Genomic DNA, 23,654 nt, shown 5'->3' on the forward strand with positions numbered 1-23,654 from the left:
GTCAGGGGCAGGAGGAGGCTGTCAGGGGCAGGAGGAGGCTGTCAGGGGCAGGAGGAGGCTGTCAGGGGCAGGAGCAGGCTGTCAGGGGCAGGAGCAGGCTGTCAGGGGCAGGAGGAGGCTGTCAGGGGCAGGATGAGGCTGTCTGGGGCAGGAGGAGGCTGTCAGGGGAAGGAGGAGGCTGTCAGGGCATGGAGGAAGCTGTCAGGGGAAGGAGGAGGCTGTCAGGGGCAGGAGGAGGCTGTCAGGGGCAAGATGAGGCTGTCTGGGGCAGGAGGAGGCTCTCAGAGGCAAGAGGAGGCTGTATGGGGATGGAGGAGGCTGTCTGGGGATGGAGGAGGCTGTCTGGGGATGGAGGAGGCTGTCAGCGGCTGGAGGAGGCTGTCAGGGGCAGGAGGAGGCTGTCAGGGGCAGGAGGAGGCTGTCAGGGGCAGGAGGAGGCTGTCAGGGGCAGGAGGATGCTGTCAGGGGCAGGAGGAGGCTGTCAGGGGCAGGAGGAGGCTGTCAGGGGCAGGAGGAGGCTGTCAGGGGCAGGAGCAGGCTGTCAGGGGCAGGAGGAGGCTGTCAGGGGCAGGAGGAGGCTGTCAGGGGCAGGAGGAGGCTGTCTGGGGCAGGAGGAGGCTGTCAGGGGCAGGAGCAGGCTGTCAGGGGCAGGAGCAGGCTGTCTGGGGATGGACGAGGCTTTCTGGGGCAGGAGGAGGCTGTCTGGGGCAGGAGGAGGCTGTCAGGGGCAGGAGCAGGCTGTCAGGGGCAGGAGGAGGCTGTCAGGGGCAGGAGGAGGCTGTCAGGGGCAGGAGGAGGCTGTCAGGGGCAGGAGGAGGCTGTCTGGGGCAGGAGGAGGCTGTCAGGGGAAGGAGCAGGCTGTCAGGGGCAGGAGGAGGCTGTCTGGGGATGGAGGAGGCTGTCTGGGGATGGAGGAGGCTGTCTGGGGATGGAGGAGGCTGTCTGGGGATGGAGGAGGCTGTCAGGGGAAGGAGGAGGCTGTCTGGGGATGGAGGAGGCTGTCAGGGGCAGGAGGAGGCTGTCAGGGGCAGGAGGAGGCTGTCAGGGGCAGGAGGAGGCTGTCAGGGGCAGGAGCAGGCTGTCAGGGGCAGGAGGAGGCTGTCAGGGGCAGGAGGAGGCTGTCAGGGGCAGGAGGAGGCTGTCTGGGGCAGGAGGAGGCTGTCAGGGGCAGGAGCAGGCTGTCAGGGGCAGGAGCAGGCTGTCTGGGGATGGACGAGGCTGTCTGGGGCAGGAGGAGGCTGTCTGGGGATGGAGGAGGCTGTCTGGGGATGGAGGAGGCTGTCTGGGGATGGAGGAGGCTGTCTGGGGATGGAGGAGGCTGTCTGGGGATGGAGGAGGCTGTCTGGGGATGGAGGAGGCTGTCTGGGGATGGAGGAGGCTGTCTGGGGATGGAGGAGGCTGTCATGGGCAGGAGGAGGCTGTCATGGGCAGGAGGAGGCTGTCAGGGCATGGAGGAAGCTGTCAGGGGAAGGAGGAGGCTGTCAGGGGCAGGAGGAGGCTGTCAGGGGCAAGATGAGGCTGTCTGGGGCAGGAGGAGGCTCTCAGGGGCAAAAGGAGGCTGTATGGGGATGGAGGAGGCTGTCTGGGGATGGAGGAGGCTGTCTGGGGATGGAGGAGGCTGTCAGTGGCTGGAGGAGGCTGTCAGACGCTACATATGGCAAATGCAAGGTAAACCCGATTCCCGTCCCACCTGTGGGACTCCGGTCCCTCTTGCGGGACGAAACTCGGGTTTACCTTGCATTTGTCATAAGTAGTGTCTCAGAGGCTGGAGAGGGTGTCAGGGGCAGGAGGAGGCTGTCAGGGGCAGGAGGAGGCTGTCAGGGGCAGGAGGAGGCTGTCAGGGGCAGGAGCAGGCTGTCAGGGGCAGGAGGAGGCTGTCAGGGGCAGGAGGAGGCTGTCTGGGGATGGAGGAGGCTGTCAGGGGCAGGAGGAGGCTGTCAGGGGCAGGAGGAAGCTGTCAGGGGAAGGAGGAGGCTGTCAGGGCATGGAGGAAGCTGTCAGGGGAAGGAGGAGGCTGTCAGGGGCAGGAGGAGGCTGTCAGGGGCAAGATAAGGCTGTCTGGGGCAGGAGGAGGCTGTATGGGGATGGAGGAGGCTGTCTGGGGATGGAGGAGGCTGTCTGGGGATGGAGGAGGCTGTCAGTGGCTGGAGGAGGCTTTCAGGGGCAGGAGGAGGCTGTCAGGGGCAGGAGGAGGCTGTCAGGGGCAGGAGGAGGCTGTCAGGGGCAGGAGGATGCTGTCAGGGGCAGGAGGAGGCTGTCAGGGGCAGGAGGAGGCTGTCAGGGGCAGGAGGAGGCTGTCAGGGGCAGGAGCAGGCTGTCAGGGGCAGGAGGAGGCTGTCAGGGGCAGGAGGAGGCTGTCAGGGGCAGGAGGAGGCTGTCTGGGGCAGGAGGAGGCTGTCAGGGGCAGGAGCAGGCTGTCAGGGGCAGGAGCAGGCTGTCTGGGGATGGACGAGGCTGTCTGGGGCAGGAGGAGGCTGTCTGGGGATGGAGGAGGCTGTCAGGGGCAGGAGGAGGCTGTCAGGGGCAGGAGCAGGCTGTCAGGGGCAGGAGGAGGCTGTCAGGGGCAGGAGGAGGCTGTCAGGGGCAGGAGGAGGCTGTCTGGGGCAGGAGGAGGCTGTCAGGGGAAGGAGCAGGCTGTCAGGGGCAGGAGGAGGCTGTCTGGGGATGGAGGAGGCTGTCTGGGGATGGAGGAGGCTGTCTGGGGATGGAGGAGGCTGTCTGGGGATGGAGGAGGCTGTCTGGGGATGGAGGAGGCTGTCTGGGGATGGAGGAGGCTGTCTGGGGATGGAGGAGGCTGTCTCGGGATGGAGGAGGCTGTCTCGGGATGGAGGAGGCTGTCTGGGGATGGAGGAGGCTGTCTGGGGATGGAGGAGGCTGTCTGGGGATGGAGGAGGCTGTCAGGGGAAGGAGGAGGCTGTCAGGGGCAGGAGGAGGCTGTCAGGGGCAAGAGGAGGCTGTCTGGGGATGGAGGAGGCTGTCTGGGGATGGAGGAGGCTGTCTGGGGATGGAGGAGGCTGTCTGGGGATGGAGGAGGCTGTCTGGGGATGGATGAGGCTGTCTGGGGATGGAGGAGGCTGTCTGGGGATGGAGGAGGCTGTCAGGGGAAGGAGGAGGCTGTCTGGGGATGGAGGAGGCTGTCTGGGGATGGAGGAGGCTGTCAGGGGCAAGAGGAGGCTGTCAGGGGCAAGAGGAGGCTGTCAGGGGCAAGAGGAGGCTGTCAGGGGCAAGAGGAGGCTGTCAGGGGCAAGAGGAGGCTGTCTGGGGATGGAGGAGGCTGTCTGGGGATGGAGGAGGCTGTCTGGGGATGGAGGAGGCTGTCTGGGGATGGAGGAGGCTGTCTGGGGATGGAGGAGGCTGTCTGGGGATGGAGGAGGCTGTCTGGGGATGGAGGAGGCTGTCTGGGGATGGAGGAGGCTGTCTGGGGATGGAGGAGGCTGTCTGGGGATGGAGGAGGCTGTCTGGGGATGGAGGAGGCTGTCTGGGGATGGAGGAGGCTGTCATGGGCAGGAGGAGGCTGTCATGGGCAGGAGGAGGCTGTCAGGGCATGGAGGAAGCTGTCAGGGGAAGGAGGAGGCTGTCAGCGGCAGGAGGAGGCTGTCAGGGGCAAGATGAGGCTGTCTGGGGCAGGAGGAGGCTCTCAGGGGCAAGAGGAGGCTGTATGGGGATGGAGGAGGCTGTCTGGGGATGGAGGAGGCTGTCTGGGGATGGAGGAGGCTGTCAGTGGCTGGAGGAGGCTGTCAGACGCTACATATGGCAAATGCAAGGTAAACCCGATTCCCGTCCCACCTGTGGGACTCCGGTCCCTCTTGCGGGACGAAACTCGGGTTTACCTTGCATTTGTCATAAGTAGTGTCTCAGAGGCTGGAGAGGGTGTCAGGGGCAGGAGGAGGCTGTCAGGGGCAGGAGGAGGCTGTCAGGGGCAGGAGGAGGCTGTCAGGGGCAGGAGGAGGCTGTCAGGGGCAGGAGGAGGCTGTCAGGGGCAGGAGGAGGCTGTCTGGGGCAGGAGGAGGCTGTCTGGGGCAGGAGGAGGCTGTCTGGGGCAGGAGGAGGCTGTCAGGGGCAGGAGGAGGCTGTCAGGGGCAGGAGGAGGCTGTCAGGGGCAGGAGGAGGCTGTCAGGGGCAGGAGCAGGCTGTCAGGGGCAGAAGCAGGCTGTCTGGGGATGGAGGAGGCTGTCTGGGGCAGGAGGAGGCTGTCTGGGGCAGGAGGAGGCTGTCAGGGGCAGGAGCAGGCTGTCAGGGGCAGGAGGAGGCTGTCAGGGGCAGGAGGAGGCTGTCTGGGGCAGGAGGAGGCTGTCTGGGGCAGGAGGAGACTGTCAGGGGAAGGAGCAGGCTGTCAGGGGCAGGAGCAGGCTGTCAGGGGCAGGAGGAGGCTGTCAGGGGCAGGAGGAGGCTGTCTGGGGATGGAGGAGGCTGTCAGGGGCAGGAGGAGGCTGTCAGGGGCAAGAGGAGGCTCTCAGGGGCAAGAGGAGGCTGTCTGGGGATGGAGGAGGCTGTCTGGGGATGGAGGAGGCTGTCTGGGGATGGAGGAGGCTGTCTGGGGATGGAGGAGGCTGTCTGGGGATGGAGGAGGCTGTCTGGGGATGGAGGAGGCTGTCTGGGGATGGAGGAGGCTGTCTGGGGATGGAGGAGGCTGTCTGGGGATGAAGGAGGCTGTCTGGGGATGGAGGAGGCTGTCGGGGGCAGGAGGAGGCTGTCATGGGCAGGAGGAGGCTGTCAGACGCTACATATGGCAAATGCAAGGTAAACCCGATTCCCGTCCCACCTGTGGGACTCCGGTCCCTCTTGCGGGACGAAACTCGGGTTTACCTTGCATTTGTCATAAGTAGTGTCTCAGAGGCTGGAGAGGGTGTCAGGGGCAGGAGGAGGCTGTCAGGGGCAGGAGGAGGCTGTCTGGGGATGGAGGAGGCTGTCAGGGGCAGGAGGAGGCTGTCAGGGGCAGGAGGAAGCTGTCAGGGGAAGGAGGAGGCTGTCAGGGCATGGAGGAAGCTGTCAGGGGAAGGAGGAGGCTGTCAGGGGCAGGAGGAGGCTGTCAGGGGCAAGATAAGGCTGTCTGGGGCAGGAGGAGGCTGTATGGGGATGGAGGAGGCTGTCTGGGGATGGAGGAGGCTGTCTGGGGATGGAGGAGGCTGTCAGTGGCTGGAGGAGGCTTTCAGGGGCAGGAGGAGGCTGTCAGGGGCAGGAGGAGGCTGTCAGGGGCAGGAGGAGGCTGTCAGGGGCAGGAGGAGGCTGTCAGGGGCAGGAGGATGCTGTCAGGGGCAGGAGGAGGCTGTCAGGGGCAGGAGGAGGCTGTCAGGGGCAGGAGCAGGCTGTCAGGGGCAGGAGGAGGCTGTCAGGGGCAGGAGGAGGCTGTCAGGGGCAGGAGGAGGCTGTCAGGGGCAGGAGGAGGCTGTCTGGGGCAGGAGGAGGCTGTCAGGGGGAGGAGCAGGCTGTCAGGGGCAGGAGCAGGCTGTCTGGGGATGGACGAGGCTGTCTGGGGCAGGAGGAGGCTGTCTGGGGCAGGAGGAGGCTGTCAGGGGCAGGAGGAGGCTGTCAGGGGCAGGAGCAGGCTGTCAGGGGCAGGAGGAGGCTGTCAGGGGCAGGAGGAGGCTGTCAGGGGAAGGAGCAGGCTGTCAGGGGCAGGAGGAGGCTGTCAGGGGAAGGAGCAGGCTGTCAGGGGCAGGAGGAGGCTGTCTGGGGATGGAGGAGGCTGTCTGGGGATGGAGGAGGCTGTCTGGGGATGGAGGAGGCTGTCTGGGGATGGAGGAGGCTGTCTGGGGCAGGAGGAGGCTGTCATGGGCAGGAGGAGGCTGTCAGGGCATGGAGGAGGCTGTCAGGGGCAGGAGGAGGCTGTCAGGGGCAGGAGGAGGCTGTCAGGGGCAGGAGGAGGCTGTCTGGGGCAGGAGGAGGCTGTCTGGGGATGGAGGAGGCTGTCTGGGGATGGAGGAGGCTGTCTGGGGATGGAGGAGGCTGTCTGGGGATGGAGGAGGCTGTCTCGGGATGGAGGAGGCTGTCTCGGGATGGAGGAGGCTGTCTGGGGATGGAGGAGGCTGTCTGGGGATGGAGGAGGCTGTCTGGGGATGGAGGAGGCTGTCAGGGGAAGGAGGAGGCTGTCAGGGGCAGGAGGAGGCTGTCAGGGGCAAGAGGAGGCTGTCTGGGGATGGAGGAGGCTGTCTGGGGATGGAGGAGGCTGTCTGGGGATGGAGGAGGCTGTCTGGGGATGGAGGAGGCTGTCTGGGGATGGAGGAGGCTGTCTGGGGATGGAGGAGGCTGTCTGGGGATGGAGGAGGCTGTCTGGGGATGGAGGAGGCTGTCTGGGGATGGAGGAGGCTGTCATGGGCAGGAGGAGGCTGTCATGGGCAGGAGGAGGCTGTCAGGGCATGGAGGAAGCTGTCAGGGGAAGGAGGAGGCTGTCAGCGGCAGGAGGAGGCTGTCAGGGGCAAGATGAGGCTGTCTGGGGCAGGAGGAGGCTCTCAGGGGCAAGAGGAGGCTGTATGGGGATGGAGGAGGCTGTCTGGGGATGGAGGAGGCTGTCTGGGGATGGAGGAGGCTGTCAGTGGCTGGAGGAGGCTGTCAGACGCTACATATGGCAAATGCAAGGTAAACCCGATTCCCGTCCCACCTGTGGGACTCCGGTCCCTCTTGCGGGACGAAACTCGGGTTTACCTTGCATTTGTCATAAGTAGTGTCTCAGAGGCTGGAGAGGGTGTCAGGGGCAGGAGGAGGCTGTCAGGGGCAGGAGGAGGCTGTCAGGGGCAGGAGGAGGCTGTCAGGGGCAGGAGGAGGCTGTCAGGGGCAGGAGGAGGCTGTCAGGGGCAGGAGGAGGCTGTCTGGGGCAGGAGGAGGCTGTCAGGGGCAGGAGGAGGCTGTCAGGGGCAGGAGGAGGCTGTCAGGGGCAGGAGGAGGCTGTCAGGGGCAGGAGGAGGCTGTCAGGGGCAGGAGCAGGCTGTCAGGGGCAGAAGCAGGCTGTCTGGGGATGGAGGAGGCTGTCTGGGGCAGGAGGAGGCTGTCTGGGGCAGGAGGAGGCTGTCAGGGGCAGGAGCAGGCTGTCAGGGGCAGGAGCAGGCTGTCAGGGGCAGGAGGAGGCTGTCAGGGGCAGGAGGAGGCTGTCTGGGGATGGAGGAGGCTGTCAGGGGCAGGAGGAGGCTGTCAGGGGCAAGAGGAGGCTCTCAGGGGCAAGAGGAGGCTGTCTGGGGATGGAGGAGGCTGTCTGGGGATGGAGGAGGCTGTCTGGGGATGGAGGAGGCTGTCTGGGGATGGAGGAGGCTGTCTGGGGATGGAGGAGGCTGTCTGGGGATGGAGGAGGCTGTCTGGGGATGGAGGAGGCTGTCTGGGGATGGAGGAGGCTGTCTGGGGATGGAGGAGGCTGTCTGGGGATGGAGGAGGCTGTCTGGGGATGGAGGAGGCTGTCTGGGGATGGAGGAGGCTGTCTGGGGATGGAGGAGGCTGTCTGGGGATGAAGGAGGCTGTCTGGGGATGGAGGAGGCTGTCGGGGGCAGGAGGAGGCTGTCATGGGCAGGAGGAGGCTGTCAGACGCTACATATGGCAAATGCAAGGTAAACCCGATTCCCGTCCCACCTGTGGGACTCCGGTCCCTCTTGCGGGACGAAACTCGGGTTTACCTTGCATTTGTCATAAGTAGTGTCTCAGAGGCTGGAGAGGGTGTCAGGGGCAGGAGGAGGCTGTCAGGGGCAGGAGGAGGCTGTCAGGGGCAGGAGGAGGCTGTCAGGGGCAGGAGGAGGCTGTCAGGGGCAGGAGGAGGCTGTCAGGGGCAGGAGGAGGCTGTCAGGGGCAGGAGGAGGCTGTCAGGGGCAGGAGGAGGCTGTCAGGGGCAGGAGGAGGCTGTCAGGGGCAGGAGGAGGCTGTCAGGGGCAGGAGGAGGCTGTCAGGGGCAGGAGGAGGCTGTCAGGGGCAGGAGGAGGCTGTCAGGGGCAGGAGGAGGCTGTCAGGGGCAGGAGGAGGCTGTCAGGGGCAGGAGGAGGCTGTCTGGGGCAGGAGGAGGCTGTCAGGGGCAGGAGGAGGCTGTCAGGGGCAGGAGGAGGCTGTCAGGGGCAGGAGGAGGCTGTCAGGGGCAGGAGGAGGCTGTCAGGGGCAGGAGGAGGCTGTCAGGGGCAGGAGGAGGCTGTCAGGGGCAGGAGGAGGCTGTCAAGGGCAGGAGGAGGCTGTCAAGGGCAGGAGGAGGCTGTCAAGGGCAGGAGGAGGCTGTCATGGGCAGGAGGAGGCTGTCAGGGCATGGAGGAGGCTGTCAGGGGCAGGAGGAGGCTGTCAGGGGCAGGAGGAGGCTGTCAGGGGCAGGAGGAGGCTGTCAGGGGCAGGAGGAGGCTGTCAGGGGCAGGATGAGGCTGTCATGGGCAGGAGGAGGCTGTCAAGGGCAGGAGGAGGCTGTCATGGGCAGGAGGAGGCTGTCAAGGGCAGGAGGAGGCTGTCAAGGGCAGGAGGAGGCTGTCATGGGCAGGAGGAGGCTGTCAGGGCATGGAGGAGGCTGTCAGAGGAAGGAGGAGGCTGTCAGGGGCAGGAGGAGGCTGTCAGGGGCAAGAGGAGGCTGTCAGGGGCAGGAGGAGGCTCTCAGGGGCAAGAGGAGGCTGTCTGGGGATGGAGGAGGCTGTCTGGGGATGGAGGAGGCTGTCAGGGGCAAGAGGAGGCTGTCAGGGGCAGGAGGAGGCTCTCAGGGGCAAGAGGAGGCTGTCTGGGGATGGAGGAGGCTGTCTGGGGATGGAGGAGGCTGTCTGGGGATGGAGGAGGCTGTCAGGGGCAGGAGGAGGCTGTCTGTGGCAAGAGGAGGCTCTCAGGGGCAAGAGGAGGCTGTCTGGGGATGGAGGAGGCTGTCTGGGGATGGAGGAGGCTGCCTGGGGATGGAGGAGGCTGCCTGGGGATGGAGGAGGCTGCCGGGGGATGGAGGAGGCTGCCTGTGGATGGAGGAGGCTGCCTGGGGATGGAGGAGGGTGCCAGGGGATGGAGGAGGCTGTCTGGGGATGGAGGAGGCTGCCTGGGGATGGAGGAGGCTGCCTGGGGATGGAGGAGGCTGCCTGGGGATGGAGGAGGCTGCCTGGGGATGGAGGAGGGTGTCAGGGGCTGGAGGAGGGTCTCAAGGGCTGGAGGAGGGTCACTGAGGGCCTGGGGTGGCAAAGCTTGTGGCGTGCTGCAGGAGCCAATAAAGGGGGCAGAGTGAGTATGTGGGCCTGGTATGGTGCTGTAGAGGCTGTGTGGCACTGACGGGAAGCTGGCCCAGAGTGGCAGAGAATGCTGGCCCAGAGTGGCAGAGAATGCTGGCCCAGAGTGGCTGGGGATGCTGGCCCAGAGTAGCAGGGGATGCAGACCCTGGGTGCCAGAGAATGCAGACCCTGGGTGCCAGAGAATGCAGACCCTGGGTGCCAGAGAATGCAGACCCTGGGTGCCACAGAATGCAGACCCTGGGTGCCACAGAATGCAGACCCTGGGTGCCACAGAATGCAGACCCTGGGTGCCACAGAATGCAGACCCTGGGTGCCACAGAATGCAGACCCTGGGTGCCACAGAATGCAGACCCTGGGTGCCACAGAATGCAGACCCTGGGTGCCACAGAATGCAGACCCTGGGTGCCACAGAATGCAGACCCTGGGTGCCACAGAATGCAGACCCTGGGTGCCACAGAATGCAGACCCTGGGTGCCACAGAATGCAGACCCTGGGTGCCACAGAATGCAGACCCTGGGTGCCACAGAATGCAGACCCTGGGTGCCACAGAATGCAGACCCTGGGTGCCACAGAATGCAGACCCTGGGTGCCACAGAATGCAGACCCTGGGTGCCACAGAATGCAGACCCTGGGTGCCACAGAATGCAGACCCTAGGTGCCACAGAATGCAGACCCTGGGTGCCACAGAATGCAGACCCTGGGTGCCACAGAATGCAGACCCTGGGTGCCACAGAATGCAGACCCTGGGTGCCACAGAATGCAGACCCTGGGTGCCACAGAATGCAGACCCTGGGTGCCACAGAATGCAGACCCTGGGTGCCACAGAATGCAGACCCTGGGTGCCACAGAATGCAGACCCTGGGTGCCACAGAATGCAGACCCTGGGTGCCACAGAATGCAGACCCTGGGTGCCACAGAATGCAGACCCTGGGTGCCACAGAATGCAGACCCTGGGTGCCACAGAATGCAGACCCTGGGTGCCACAGAATGCAGACCCTGGGTGCCACAGAATGCAGACCCTGGGTGCCACAGAATGCAGACCCTGGGTGCCACAGAATGCAGACCCTGGGTGCCACAGAATGCAGACCCTGGGTGCCACAGAAGGCAGACCCTGGGTGCCACAGAAGGCAGACCCTGGGTGCCACAGAAGGCAGACCCTGGGTGCCACAGAAGGCAGACCCTGGGTGCCACAGAAGGCAGACCCTGGGTGCCAGAGAAGGCAGACCCTGGGTGCCAGAGAAGGCAGACCCTGGGTGCCAGAGAACGCAGACCCTGGGTGCCAGAGAACGCAGACCCTGGGTGCCAGAGAACGCAGACCCTGGGTGCCAGAGAACGCAGACCCTGGGTGCCAGAGAACGCAGACCCTGGGTGCCAGAGAACGCAGACCCTGGGTGGCAGAGAACGCAGACCCTGGGTGGCAGAGAACGCAGACCCTGGGTGGCAGAGAACGCAGACCCTGGGTGCCAGAGTACGCAGACCCTGGGTGCCAGAGAACGCAGACCCTGGGTGGCAGAGAACGCAGACCCTGGGAGGCAGAGAACGCAGACCCTGGGTGGCAGAGAACGCAGACCCAGGGTGGCAGAGAACGCAGACCCTGGGTGGCAGAGAACGCAGACCCTGGGTGCCAGAGTACGCAGACCCTGGGTGCCAGAGAACGCAGACCCTGGGTGGCAGAGAACGCAGACCCTGGGAGGCAGAGAACGCAGACCCTGGGTGGCAGAGAACGCAGACCCTGGGAGGCAGAGAACGCAGACCCTGGGTGGCAGAGAACGCAGACCCTGGGTGGCAGAGAACGCAGACCCTGGGTGGCAGAGAACGCTGACCCTGGGTGGCAGAGAACGCTGACTCTGGGTGGCAGAGAACGCTGACTCTGGGTGGCAGAGAACGCTGACTCTGGGTGGCAGAGAACGCTGACCCTGGGTGGCAGAGAACGCTGACCCTGGGCAGCAGAGAACGCTGACCCTGGGCAGCAGAGAACGCTGACTCTGGGTGGCAGAGAATGCTGGCTCTGAGGGGCTGTGAATATTGGCTCTGAGGGGCTGTGGATTGGTGTAGAGGGGCTGTGTGGTGATGTAGAGGCCTACAGAGCCACACAGCCCCCTGGTGTGACTTCCCGAGTGCCATGACAGCTGACTGTATATACATGTATACACATACATGTATGTACATGTGCCATGACCAATCCTTAGACCATACATACATGGATTGTCACTTACCCAAACCGAGGATGAAGAGGCTTAGCTGCTCCACATGATGATGATGGAGGCCGGAGAGCAGTGTTCCTCCATAGCGATGTCGTTCATTAAGGAAACTTGGTGTCCTTGTCCCGCCAGTTCTTGAGCCAATGTCCACGATGCCTTGTTACCTATTGGAAAAAAAAAAAGGGAAAAAAAGGAAATTATTGAATTTTGACATTATTTTTATTCTAAGCCCTATTATTTCTACTGGTACATTAACCCCTTGTTCCACGAGCGTATATTCCCAGCAGACACACAGCGAGCGGGCGACTGTCCCAAGTGTTACCTACTGAGAGACAGGGAAAGAAAGAACAATAATTAATAAGGGAAATATTGCATTCATAATTAGTGTTCACAGCAAAGTGACTGAGCTCAGCTCCCCCTAACCCTCCCCTACCCCACAGGGAACGCCTGTACCCCGCCATGCCCCCCACAGCTGACCCTATACATTGTCCTCACCTCCCCCTGCAGGGACCCAGCCTCCCCGCAGTGCCCCCCACAGCTGACCCCATACACTCTGCTCAGCTCACCGTCCCCATCCAGGGACAGCCTGTCTCCCCCACAGTGCCCCCCCATACACTGTGCTCAGCTCACTGTCCCCCTCCAGGGATAGTCTGTCTCCCCCGCAGTGTTCCCCCATACACGGAGGAGGGTGTCAGTGGCTGGAGGAGGGTGTCAGTGGCTGGAGGAGGGTGTCAGTGGCTGGAGGAGGGTGTCAGTGGCTGGAGGAGGGTGTCAGTGGCTGGAGGAGGGTGTCAGTGGCTGGAGGAGGGTGTCAGTGGCTGGAGGAGGGTGTCAGTGGCTGGAGGAGGGTGTCAGTGGCTGGAGGAGGGTGTCAGTGGCTGGAGGAGGGTGTCAGTGGCTGGAGGAGGGTGTCAGTGGCTGGAGGAGGGTGTCAGTGGCTGGAGGAGGGTGTCAGTGGCTGGAGGAGGGTGTCAGTGGCTGGAGGAGGGTGTCAGTGGCTGGAGGAGGGTGTCAGTGGCTGGAGGAGGGTGTCAGTGGCTGGAGGAGGGTGTCAGTGGCTGGAGGAGGGTGTCAGTGGCTGGAGGAGGGTGTCAGTGGCTGGAGGAGGGTGTCAGTGGCTGGAGGAGGGTGTCAGTGGCTGGAGGAGGGTGTCAGGGGATGGAGGAGGGTGTCAGGGGATGGAGGAGGGTGTCAGGGGATGGAGGAGGGTGTCTGGGGATGGAGGAGGGTGTCTGGGGATGGAGGAGGGTGTCTGGGGATGGAGGAGGGTGTCTGGGGATGGAGGAGGCTGTAAGGGGATGGAGGAGGCTGTAAGGGGATGGAGGAGGCTGTCTGGGGATGGAGGAGGCTGTAAGGGGATGGAGGAGGGTCTCAAGGGCTGGAGGAGGGTCACTGAGGGCCTGGGGTGGCAGAGCTTGTGGCGTGCTGCAGGAGCCAATAAAGGGGGCAGAGTGAGTATGTGGGCCTGGTATGGTGCTGTAGAGGCTGTGTGGCACTGACGGGAAGCTGGCCCAGAGTGCCAGAGAATGCAGACCCTGGGTGCCAGAGAATGCAGACCCTGGGTGCCAGAGAATGCAGACCCTGGGTGCCAGAGAATGCAGACCCTGGGTGCCAGAGAATGCAGACCCTGGGTGCCAGAGAATGCAGACCCTGGGTGCCAGAGAATGCAGACCCTGGGTGCCAGAGAATGCAGACCCTGGGTGCCACAGAATGCAGACCCTGGGTGCCACAGAATGCAGACCCTGGGTGCCACAGAATGCAGACCCTGGGTGCCACAGAATGCAGACCCTGGGTGCCACAGAATGCAGACCCTGGGTGCCACAGAATGCAGACCCTGGGTGCCAGAGAATGCAGACCCTGAGTGCCACAGAATGCAGACCCTGGGTGCCACAGAATGCAGACCCTGGGTGCCACAGAACGCAGACCCTGGGTGCCACAGAACGCAGACCCTGGGTGGCAGAGAACGCTGACTCTGGGTGGCAGAGAAAGCTGACTCTGGGTGGCAGAGAATGCTGGCTCTGAGGGGCTGTGGATTGGTGTAGAGGGGCTGTGTGGTGATGTAGAGGCCTACAGAGCCACACAGCCCCCTGGTGTGACTTCCCGAGTGCCATGACAGCTGACTGTATATACATGTATACACATACATGTATGTACATGTGCCATGACCGCTCCTTAGACCATACATACATGGATTGTCACTTACCCAAACCGAGGATGAAGAGGCTTAGCTGCTCCACATGATGATGGAGGCCGGAGAGCAGTGTTCCTCCATAGCGATGTCACCCGTTAGGGAAACTTGGTGTCCTTGTCCCGCCAGTTCTTGAGCCAGTGTCCACGATGCCTTGTTACCTATTTGAAAAAAAAAAGGAAATTATTGAATTTTTAAATAATTTTTATTCTAAGCCCTATAAATTCTACTGGTACATTAACCCCTTCTTCCATGAGCGTATATTCCCAGCAGACACATAGCAAGCGGGCGACTGTCCCAAGAGCTTCCTGTGGGTGACGCTCTGTTACCTACTGAGAGACAGGGAAATAAAAAATAATAATTAATAAGGGAAATATTGTATTTTATAATTAGTGTTCATAGCAGTAACAACACAGCCCTCCTAACCCTCCCCTGACCCCACAGGGACTGCCTGTACCCCCGCCATGCCCCTCACAGTTGACCCCATATGCTGAGCTCTGCTCCCCCTCCCCCTTCCCCTCCAGAAACAGCCTGTGGGAGGCCGTGAGAGCCTATCATCGGTGGGAGGCCGTGAGAGCCTATCATCGGTCGGAGGCCGTGAGAGCCTATCATCGGTCGGAGGCCGTGAGAGCCTATCATCGGTCGGAGGCCGTGAGAGCCTATCATCGGTGGGAGGCCGTGAGAGCCTATCATCGGTGGGAGGCCGTGAGAGCCTATCATCGGTGGGAGGCCGTGAGAGCCTATCATCGGTGGGAGGCCGTGAGAGCCTATCATCGGTGGGAGGCCGTGAGAGCCTATCATCGGTGGGAGGCCGTGAGAGCCTATCATCGGTGGGAGGCCGTGAGAGCCTATCATCGGTGGGAGGCCGTGAGAGCCTATCATCGGTGGGAGGCCGTGAGAGCCTGTCATCGGTGGGAGGCCGTGAGAGCCTGTCATCGGTGGGAGGCCGTGAAAGCCTGTCATCGGTGGGAGGCCGTGAGAGCCTGTCATCGGTGGGAGGCCGTGAGAGCCTGTCATCGGTGGGAGGCCGTGAGAGCCTGTCATCGGTGGGAGGCCGTGAGAGCCTGTCATCGGTGGGAGGCCGTGAGAGCCTGTCATCGGTGGGAGGCCGTGAGAGCCTGTCATCGGTGGGAGGCCGTGAGAGCCTGTCATCGGTGGGAGGCCGTGAGAGCCTGTCATCGGTGGGAGGCCGTGAGAGCCTGTCATCGGTGGGAGGCCGTGAGAGCCTGTCATCGGTGGGAGGCCGTGAGAGCCTGTCATCGGTGGGAGGCCGTGAGAGCCTGTCATCGGTGGGAGGCCGTGAGAGCCTGTCATCGGTGGGAGGCCGTGAGAGCCTATCATCGGTGGGAGGCCGTGAGAGCCTATCATCGGTGGGAGGCCGTGAGAGCCTATCATCGGTGGGAGGCCGTGAGAGCCTATCATCGGTGGGAGGCCGTGAGAGCCTATCATCGGTGGGAGGCCGTGAGAGCCTGTCATCGGTGGGAGGCCGTGAGAGCCTGTCATCGGTGGGAGGCCGTGAGAGCCTGTCATCGGTGGGAGGCCGTGAGAGCCTGTCATCGGTGGGAGGCCGTGAGAGCCTGTCATCGGTCGGAGGCCGTGAGAGCCTGTCATCGGTCGGAGGCCGTGAGAGCCTGTCATCGGTCGGAGGCCGTGAGAGCCTGTCATCGGTCGGAGGCCGTGAGAGCCTATTGGAGGCCGTGAGCGCCAGTCGGAGGCTGTGGGAGGCCGTGAGCGCCGGTTGGAGGCCGTGAGAGCCTATCATCGGTGGGAGGCCGTGAGAGCCTATCATCGGTGGGAGGCCGTGAGAGCCTATCATCGGTGGGAGGCCGTGAGAGCCTATCATCGGTGGGAGGCCGTGAGAGCCTATCATCGGTGGGAGGCCGTGAGAGCCTATCATCGGTGGGAGGCCGTGAGAGCCTATCATCGGTGGGAGGCCGTGAGAGCCTATCATCGGTGGGAGGCCGTGAGAGCCTATCATCGGTGGGAGGCCGTGAGAGCCTATCATCGGTGGGAGGCCGTGAGAGCCTATCATCGGTGGGAGGCCGTGAGAGCCTATCATCGGTGGGAGGCCGTGAGAGCCTATCATCGGTGGGAGGCCGTGAGAGCCTATCATCGGTGGGAGGCCGTGAGAGCCTATCATCGGTGGGAGGCCGTGAGAGCCTATCATCGGTGGGAGGCCGTGAGAGCCTGTCATCGGTGGGAGGCCGTGAGAGCCTGTCATCGGTGGGAGGCCGTGAGAGCCTGTCATCGGTGGGAGGCCGTGAGAGCCTGTCATCGGTGGGAGGCCGTGAGAGCCTGTCATCGGTGGGAGGCCGTGAGAGCCTGTCATCGGTGGGAGGCCGTGAGAGCCTGTCATCGGTGGGAGGCCGTGAGAGCCTGTCATCGGTCGGAGGCCGTGAGAGCCTGTCATCGGTCGGAGGCCGTGAGAGCCTGTCATCGGTCGGAGGCCGTGAGAGCCTGTCATCGGTCGGAGGCCGTGAGAGCCTATTGGAGGCCGTGAGCGCCAGTCGGAGGCTGTGGGAGGCCGTGAGCGCCGGTTGGAGGCCGTGAGAGCCTATCATCGGTGGGAGGCCGTGAGAGCCTATCATCGGTGGGAGGCCGTGAGAGCCTATCATCGGTGGGAGGCCGTGAGAGCCTATCATCGGTGGGAGGCCGTGAGAGCCTATCATCGGTGGGAGGCCGTGAGAGCCTATCATCGGTGGGAGGCCGTGAGAGCCTATCATCGGTGGGAGGCCGTGAGAGCCTATCATCGGTGGGAGGCCGTGAGAGCCTATCATCGGTGGGAGGCCGTGAGAGCCTATCATCGGTGGGAGGCCGTGAGAGCCTATCATCGGTGGGAGGCCGTGAGAGCCTATCATCGGTGGGAGGCCGTGAGAGCCTATCATCGGTGGGAGGCCGTGAGAGCCTATCATCGGTGGGAGGCCGTGAGAGCCTGTCATCGGTGGGAGGCCGTGAGAGCCTGTCATCGGTGGGAGGCCGTGAGAGCCTGTCATCGGTGGGAGGCCGTGAGAGCCTGTCATCGGTGGGAGGCCGTGAGAGCCTGTCATCGGTGGGAGGCCGTGAGAGCCTGTCATCGGTCGGAGGCCGTGAGAGCCTGTCATCGGTCGGAGGCCGTGAGAGCCTGTCATCGGTCGGAGGCCGTGAGAGCCTGTCATCGGTCGGAGGCCGTGAGAGCCTGTCATCGGTCGGAGGCCGTGAGAGCCTATTGGAGGCCGTGAGCGCCAGTCGGAGGCTGTGGGAGGCCGTGAGCGCCGGTTGGAGGCCGTGAGAGCCTATCATCGGTGGGAGGCCGTGAGAGCCTATCATCGGTGGGAGGCCGTGAGAGCCTATCATCGGTGGGAGGCCGTGAGAGCCTATCATCGGTGGGAGGCCGTGAGAGCCTATCATCGGTGGGAGGCCGTGAGAGCCTATCATCGGTGGGAGGCCGTGAGAGCCTATCATCGGTGGGAGGCCGTGAGAGCCTATCATCGGTGGGAGGCCGTGAGAGCCTATCATCGGTGGGAGGCCGTGAGAGCCTATCATCGGTGGGAGGCCGTGAGAGCCTATCATCGGTGGGAGGCCGTGAGAGCCTATCATCGGTGGGAGGCCGTGAGAGCCTATCATCGGTGGGAGGCCGTGAGAGCCTATCATCGGTGGGAGGCCGTGAGAGCCTATCATCGGTGGGAGGCCGTGAGAGCCTATCATCGGTGGGAGGCCGTGAGAGCCTATCATCGGTGGGAGGCCGTGAGAGCCTATCATCGGTGGGAGGCCGTGAGAGCCTATCATCGGTGGGAGGCCGTGAGAGCCTATCATCGGTGGGAGGCCGTGAGAGCCTATCATCGGTGGGAGGCCGTGAGAGCCTACTGTGCTCAGCTCACCGTCCCCTTCCAGGGACAGCCTGTCTCCCCCCGCAGTGCCCCCCCATACACTGAGCTCAGCTCACCGTCCCCCTCCAGGGACAGCCTGTCTTCCCCCGCAGTGCCCCCCCATACTGAGCTCAGCTCACCGTCCCCTTCCAGGGACAGCCTGTCTCCCCCCGCAGTGCCCCCCCATACACTGTGCTCAGCTCACCGTCCCCCTCCAGGGACAGCCTGTCTCCCCCCGCAGTGCCCCCCCATACACTGTGCTCAGCTCACCGTCCCCCTCCAGGGACAGCCTGTCTTCCCCCGCAGTGCCCCCCCCCATACTGAGCTCAGCTCACCGTCCCCTTCCAGGGACAGCCTGTCTTCCCCCACAGTGCCCCCCCATACTGTGCTCAGCTCACCGTCCCCTTCCAGGGACAGCCTGTCTCCCCCCCGCAGTGCCCCCCCATACACTGTGCTCAGCTCACCGTCCCCCTCCAGGGACAGCCTGTCTTCCCTCGCAGTGCCCCCCCATACTGTGCTCAGCTTACCGTCCCCTTCCAGGGACAGCCTGTCTTCCCCCGGCGGGCCCCCCCCATACTGAGCTCAGCTCACCGTCCCCTTCCAGGCACAGCCTGTCTCCCCCCGCAGTGCCCCCCCATACACTGTGCTCAGCTCACCGTCCCCCTCCAGGGACAGCCTGTCTTCCCCCGCAGTGCCCCCCCATACTGAGCTCAGCTCACCGTCCCCTTCCAGGGACAGCCTGTCTCCCCCCGCAGTGCCCCCCCATACACTGTTCTCAGCTCACCGTCCCCCTCCAGGGACAGCCTGTCTTCCCCCGCAGTGCCCCCCCCCCATACTGAGCTCAGCTCACCGTCCCCTTCCAGGGACAGCCTGTCTCCCCCCGCAGTGCCCCCCCATACACTGTTCTCAGCTCACCGTCCCCCTCCAGGGACAGCCTGTCTTCCCCCGCAGTGCCCCTCCATACTGTGCTCAGCTCACCGTCCCCTTCCAGGGACAGCCTGTCTCCCCCCGCAGTGCCCCCCCCCCATACTGAGCTCAGCTCACCGTCCCCTTCCAGGGACAGCCTGTCTCCCCCCGCAGTGCCCCCCCCCCATACTGAGCTCAGCTCACCGTCCCCTTCCAGGGACAGCCTGTCTTCCCCCGCAGTGCCCCCCCCCCATACTGAGCTCAGCTCACCGTCCCCTTCCAGGGACAGCCTGTCTCCCCCCGCAGTGCCCCCCCATACACTGGCTCAGCTCACCGTCCCCCTCCGGGGACAGCCTGTCTTCCCCCGCAGTGCCCCCCCATACTGTGCTCAGCTCACCGTCCCCTTCCAGGGACAGCCTGTCTCCCCCCGCAGTGCCCCCCATACACTGAGCTCAGCTCACCGTCCCCCTCCAGGGACAGCCTGTCTTCCCACCCAGTGCCCCCCCATACTGAGCTCAGCTCACCGTCCCCTTCCAGGGACAGCCTGTCTCCCCCCGCAGTGCCCCCCCATACACTGTGCTCAGCTCACCGTCCCCCTCCAGGGACAGCCTGTCTCCCCCCGCAGTGCCCCCCCATACACTGTGCTCAGCTCACCGTCCCCCTCCAGGGACAGCCTGTCTTCCCCCGCAGTGCCCCCCCATATACTTCGCTCAGCTCACCGTCCCCTTCCAGGGACAGCCTGTCTTCCCCCGCAGTGCCCCCCCCATACACTGTGCTCAGCTCACCGTCCCCTTCCAGGGACAGCCTGTCTCCCCCCGCAGTGCCCCCCCATACACTGAGCTCAGCTCACCGTCCCCCTCCAGGGACAGCCTGTCTTCCCCCGCAGTGCCCCCCCATACTCTGCTCAGCTCACCGTCCCCTTCCAGGGACAGCCTGTCTCCCCCCGCAGTGCCCCCCCATACACTGTGCTCAGCTCACCGTCCCCCTCCAGGGACAGCCTGTCTTCCCCCGCAGTGCCCCCCCATACTGTGCTCAGCTCACCGTCCCCTTCCAGGGACAGCCTGTCTTTCCCCGCAGTGCCCCCCCATACTGTGCTCAGCTCACCGTCCCCTTCCAGGGACAGCCTGTCTTCCCCCGCAGTGCCCCCCCATACTGTGCTCAGCTCACCGTCCCCTTCCAGGGACAGCCTGTCTCCCCCCGCAGTGCCCCCCCATACAATGTGCTCAGCTCACCGTCCCCCTCCAGGGACAGCCTGTCTTCCCCCGCAGTGCCCCCCCATACTGTGCTCAGCTCACCGTCCCCTTCCAGGGACAGCCTGTCTTCCCCCGCAGTGCCCCCCCATACTGTGCTCAGCTCACCGTCACCTTCCAGGGACAGCCTGTCTTCCCCCGCAGTTCCCCCCCATACTGTGCTCAGCTCACCGTCCCCTTCCAGGGACAGCCTGTCTCCCCCCGCAGTGCCCCCCCATACACTGTGCTCAGCTCACCGTCCCCCTCCAGGGACAGCCTGTCTTCCCCCGCAGTGCCCCCCCCATACTGAGCTCAGCTCACCGTCCCCTTCCAGGGACAGCCTGTCTTCCCCCGCAGTGCCCCCCCATACTGAGCTCAGCTCACCGTCCCCTTCCAGGGACAGCCTGTCTTCCCCCGCAGTGCCCCCCCATACTGAGCTCAGCTCACCGTCCCCTTCCAGGGACAGTCTGTCTCCCCCCGCAGTGCCCCCCCATACACTGGCTCAGCTCACCGTCCCCCTCCAGGGACAGCCTGTCTTCCCCCGCAGTGCCCCCCCATACTGTGCTCAGCTCACCGTCCCCTTCCAGGGACAGCCTGTCTTCCCCCGCAGTGCCCCCCCATACTGTGCTCAGCTCACCGTCCCCTTCCAGGGACAGCCTGTCTCCCCCCGCAGTGCCCCCCATACACTGAGCTCAGCTCACCGTCCCCCTCCAGGGACAGCCTGTCTTCCCACCCAGTGCCCCCCCATACTGAGCTCAGCTCACCGTCCCCTTCCAGGGACAGCCTGTCTCCCCCCGCAGTGCCCCCCCATACACTGTGCTCAGCTCACCGTCCCCCTCCAGGGACAGCCTGTCTTCCCCCGCAGTGCCCCCCCATACTGTGCTCAGCTCACCGTCCCCTTCCAGGGACAGCCTGTCTTTCCCCGCAGTGCCCCCCCATACTGTGCTCAGCTCACCGTCCCCTTCCAGGGACAGCCTGTCTTCCCCCGCAGTGCCCCCCCATACTGTGCTCAGCTCACCGTCCCCTTCCAGGGACAACCTGTCTCCCCCCGCAGTGCCCCCCCATACACTGTGCTCAGCTCACCGTCCCCCTCCAGGGACAGCCTGTCTTCCCCCGCAGTGCCCCCCCATACTGTGCTCAGCTCACCGTCCCCTTCCAGGGACAGCCTGTCTTCCCCCGCAGTGCCCCCCATACTGTGCTCAGTTCACCGTCCCCTTCCAGGGACAGCCTGTCTTCCCCCGCAGTTCCCCCCCATACTGTGCTCAGCTCACCGTCCCCTTCCAGGGACAGCCTGTCTCCCCCCGCAGTGCCCCCCCATACACTGTGCTCAGCTCACCGTCCCCCTCCAGGGACAGCCTGTCTTCCCCCGCAGTGCCCCCCCCCATACTGAGCTCAGCTCACCGTCCCCTTCCAGGGACAGCCTGTCTCCCCCCGCAGTGCCCCCCCATACACTGTGCTCAGCTCACCGTCCCCCTCCAGGGACAGCCTGTCTTCCCCCGCAGTGCCCCCCCATACTGAGCTCAGCTCACCGTCCCCTTCCAGGGACAGTCTGTCTCCCCCCGCAGTGCCCCCCCATACACTGGCTCAGCTCACCGTCCCCCTCCAGGGACAGCCTGTCTTCCCCCGCAGTGCCCCCCCATACTGTGCTCAGCTCACCGTCCCCTTCCAGGGACAGCCTGTCTTCCCCCGCAGTGCCCCCCCATACTGTGCTCAGCTCACCGTCCCCTTCCAGGGACAGCCTGTCTCCCCCCGCAGTGCCCCCCCATACACTGAGCTCAGCTCAGCTCACCGTCCCCCTCCAGGGACAGCCTGTCTTCCCCCGCAGTGCCCCCCCATACTGTGCTCAGCTCACCGTCCCCTTCCAGGGACAGCCTGTCTTTCCCCGCAGTGCCCCCCCATACTGTGCTCAGCTCACCGTCCCCTTCCAGGGACAGCCTGTCTTCCCCCGCAGTGCCCCCCCATACTGTGCTCAGCTCACCGTCCCCTTCCAGGGACAACCTGTCTCCCCCCGCAGTGCCCCCCCATACACTGTGCTCAGCTCACCGTCCCCCTCCAGGGAAAGCCTGTCTTCCCCCGCAGTGCCCCCCCATACTGTGCTCAGCTCACCGTCCCCTTCCAGGGACAGCCTGTCTTCCCCCGCAGTGCCCCCCATACTGTGCTCAGTTCACCGTCCCCTTCCAGGGACAGCCTGTCTTCCCCCGCAGTTCCCCCCCATACTGTGCTCAGCTCACCGTCCCCTTCCAGGGACAGCCTGTCTCCCCCCGCAGTGCCCCCCCATACACTGTGCTCAGCTCACCGTCCCCCTCCAGGGACAGCCTGTCTTCCCCCGCAGTGCCCCCCCCATACTGAGCTCAGCTCACCGTCCCCTTCCAGGGACAGCCTGTCTCCCCCCGCAGTGCCCCCCCATACACTGTGCTCAGCTCACCGTCCCCCTCCAGGGACAGCCTGTCTTCCCCCGCAGTGCCCCCCCATACTGTGCTCAGCTCACCGTCCCCTTCCAGGGACAGCCTGTCTCCCCCCGCAGTGCCCCCCCATACACTGAGCTCAGCTCACCGTCCCCCTCCAGGGACAGCCTGTCTTCCCCCGCAGTGCCCCCCCATACTGTGCTCAGCTCACCGTCCCCTTCCAGGGACAGCCTGTCTCCCCCCGCAGTGCCCCCCCATACACTGTGCTCAGCTCACCGTCCCCCTCCAGGGACAGCCTGTCTTCCCCCGCAGTGCCCCCCCATACTGTGCTCAGCTCACCGTCCCCTTCCAGGGACAGCCTGTCTTCCCCCGCAGTGCCCCCCCATACTGTGCTCAGCTCACCGTCCCCTTCCAGGGACAACCTGTCTCCCCCCGCAGTGCCCCCCCATACACTGTGCTCAGCTCACCGTCCCCCTCCAGGGACAGCCTGTCTTCCCCCGCAGTGCCCCCCCATACTGTGCTCAGCTCACCGTCCCCTTCCAGGGACAGCCTGTCTTCCCCCGCAGTGCCCCCCCATACTGTGCTCAGCTCACCGTCCCCTTCCAGGGGCAGCCTGTCTTCCCCCGCAGTTCCCCCCCATACTGTGCTCAGCTCACCGTCCCCTTCCAGGGACAGCCTGTCTCCCCCCGCAGTGCCCCCCCATACACTGTGCTCAGCTCACCGTCCCCCTCCAGGGACAGCCTGTCTTCCCCCGCAGTGCCCCCCCATACTGAGCTCAGCTCACCGTCCCCTTCCAGGGACAGCCTGTCTCCCCCCGCAGTGCCCCCCCATACACTGTGCTCAGCTCACCGTCCCCCTCCAGGGACAGCCTGTCTTCCCCCGCAGTGCCCCCCCATACTGTGCTCAGCTTACCGTCCCCTTCCAGGGACAGCCTGTCTTCCCCCGAAGTGCCCCCCCATACTCTCTCAGCTCACCGTCCCCTTCCAGGGACAGCCTGTCTCCCCCCGCAGTGCCCCCCCATACACTGTGCTCAGCTCACCGTCCCCCTCCAGGGACAGCCTGTCTTCCCCCGCAGTGCCCCCCCATACTGTGCTCAGCTCACCGTCCCCTTCCAGGGACAGCCTGTCTCCCCCCGCAGTGCCCCCCCATACACTGTGCTCAGCTCACCGTCCCCCTCCAGGGACAGCCTGTCTTCCCCCGCAGTGCCCCCCCATACACTGTGCTCAGCTCACCGTCCCCTTCCAGGGACAGCCTGTCTTCCCCCGCAGTGCCCCCCCATACTGTGCTCAGCTCACCATCCCCTTCCAGGGACAGCCTGTCTTCCCCCGCAGTGCCCCCCCCATACACTGTGCTCAGCTCACCGTCCCCTTCCAGGGACAGCCTGTCTCCCCCGCAGTGCCCCCCTACAGCTGACCCCATACAGACATGCAGCGGTGGTGCCGATACGGGCTCATACTTACCGGCCGGCAGCTCCAAGCTTCAAATCTGGCGCTCACAGGTCACGTCATTGTTGCTTCCGTCATACCGGGAAAGCAGCGGGCGGGCTCGGCGCCATGTCACACAGAGAGCCCGGCCGCCCCTCCCCCGCTTCACTTTACAGCCGGGCAGAAGATGTGTTTAGTGTGCTGCAGCCGCACGGAGCTGACTCCGCCCCCCGAGCCTTCACTACAGGGGACGAGTCACAGGCAGCCCGGCGTGTCACAGGAGTCCTCCCCCTTCCACTGTGTACAC

At 64.6% G+C, this 23,654-nt stretch overlaps 1 protein-coding gene across 2 annotated transcripts in view; it reads right to left on the bottom strand.

Annotated features, from left to right (window-relative positions):
• LOC143784313 (uncharacterized) overlaps positions 1–23,654 on the bottom strand; it is a 56,275-nt gene extending 32,621 nt beyond the window's left edge. The window contains exons 1-4 of one of the 2 annotated variants that reach the window (XM_077272441.1): positions 23,384–23,654; positions 13,775–13,870; positions 13,554–13,699; positions 11,366–11,675 (exon numbers count right to left, since the gene is read on the bottom strand). The gene's annotated coding sequence lies outside the window, so the exon portion shown is untranslated. The remainder of the gene's footprint in view (positions 1–11,365; positions 11,676–13,553; positions 13,700–13,774; positions 13,871–23,383) is intronic. The other variant, XM_077272442.1, reaches the window with a different exon arrangement.

Source organism: Ranitomeya variabilis, chromosome 7 (assembly GCF_051348905.1).
Source record: "Ranitomeya variabilis isolate aRanVar5 chromosome 7, aRanVar5.hap1, whole genome shotgun sequence".
NCBI lineage: Eukaryota > Metazoa > Chordata > Amphibia > Anura > Dendrobatidae > Ranitomeya > Ranitomeya variabilis.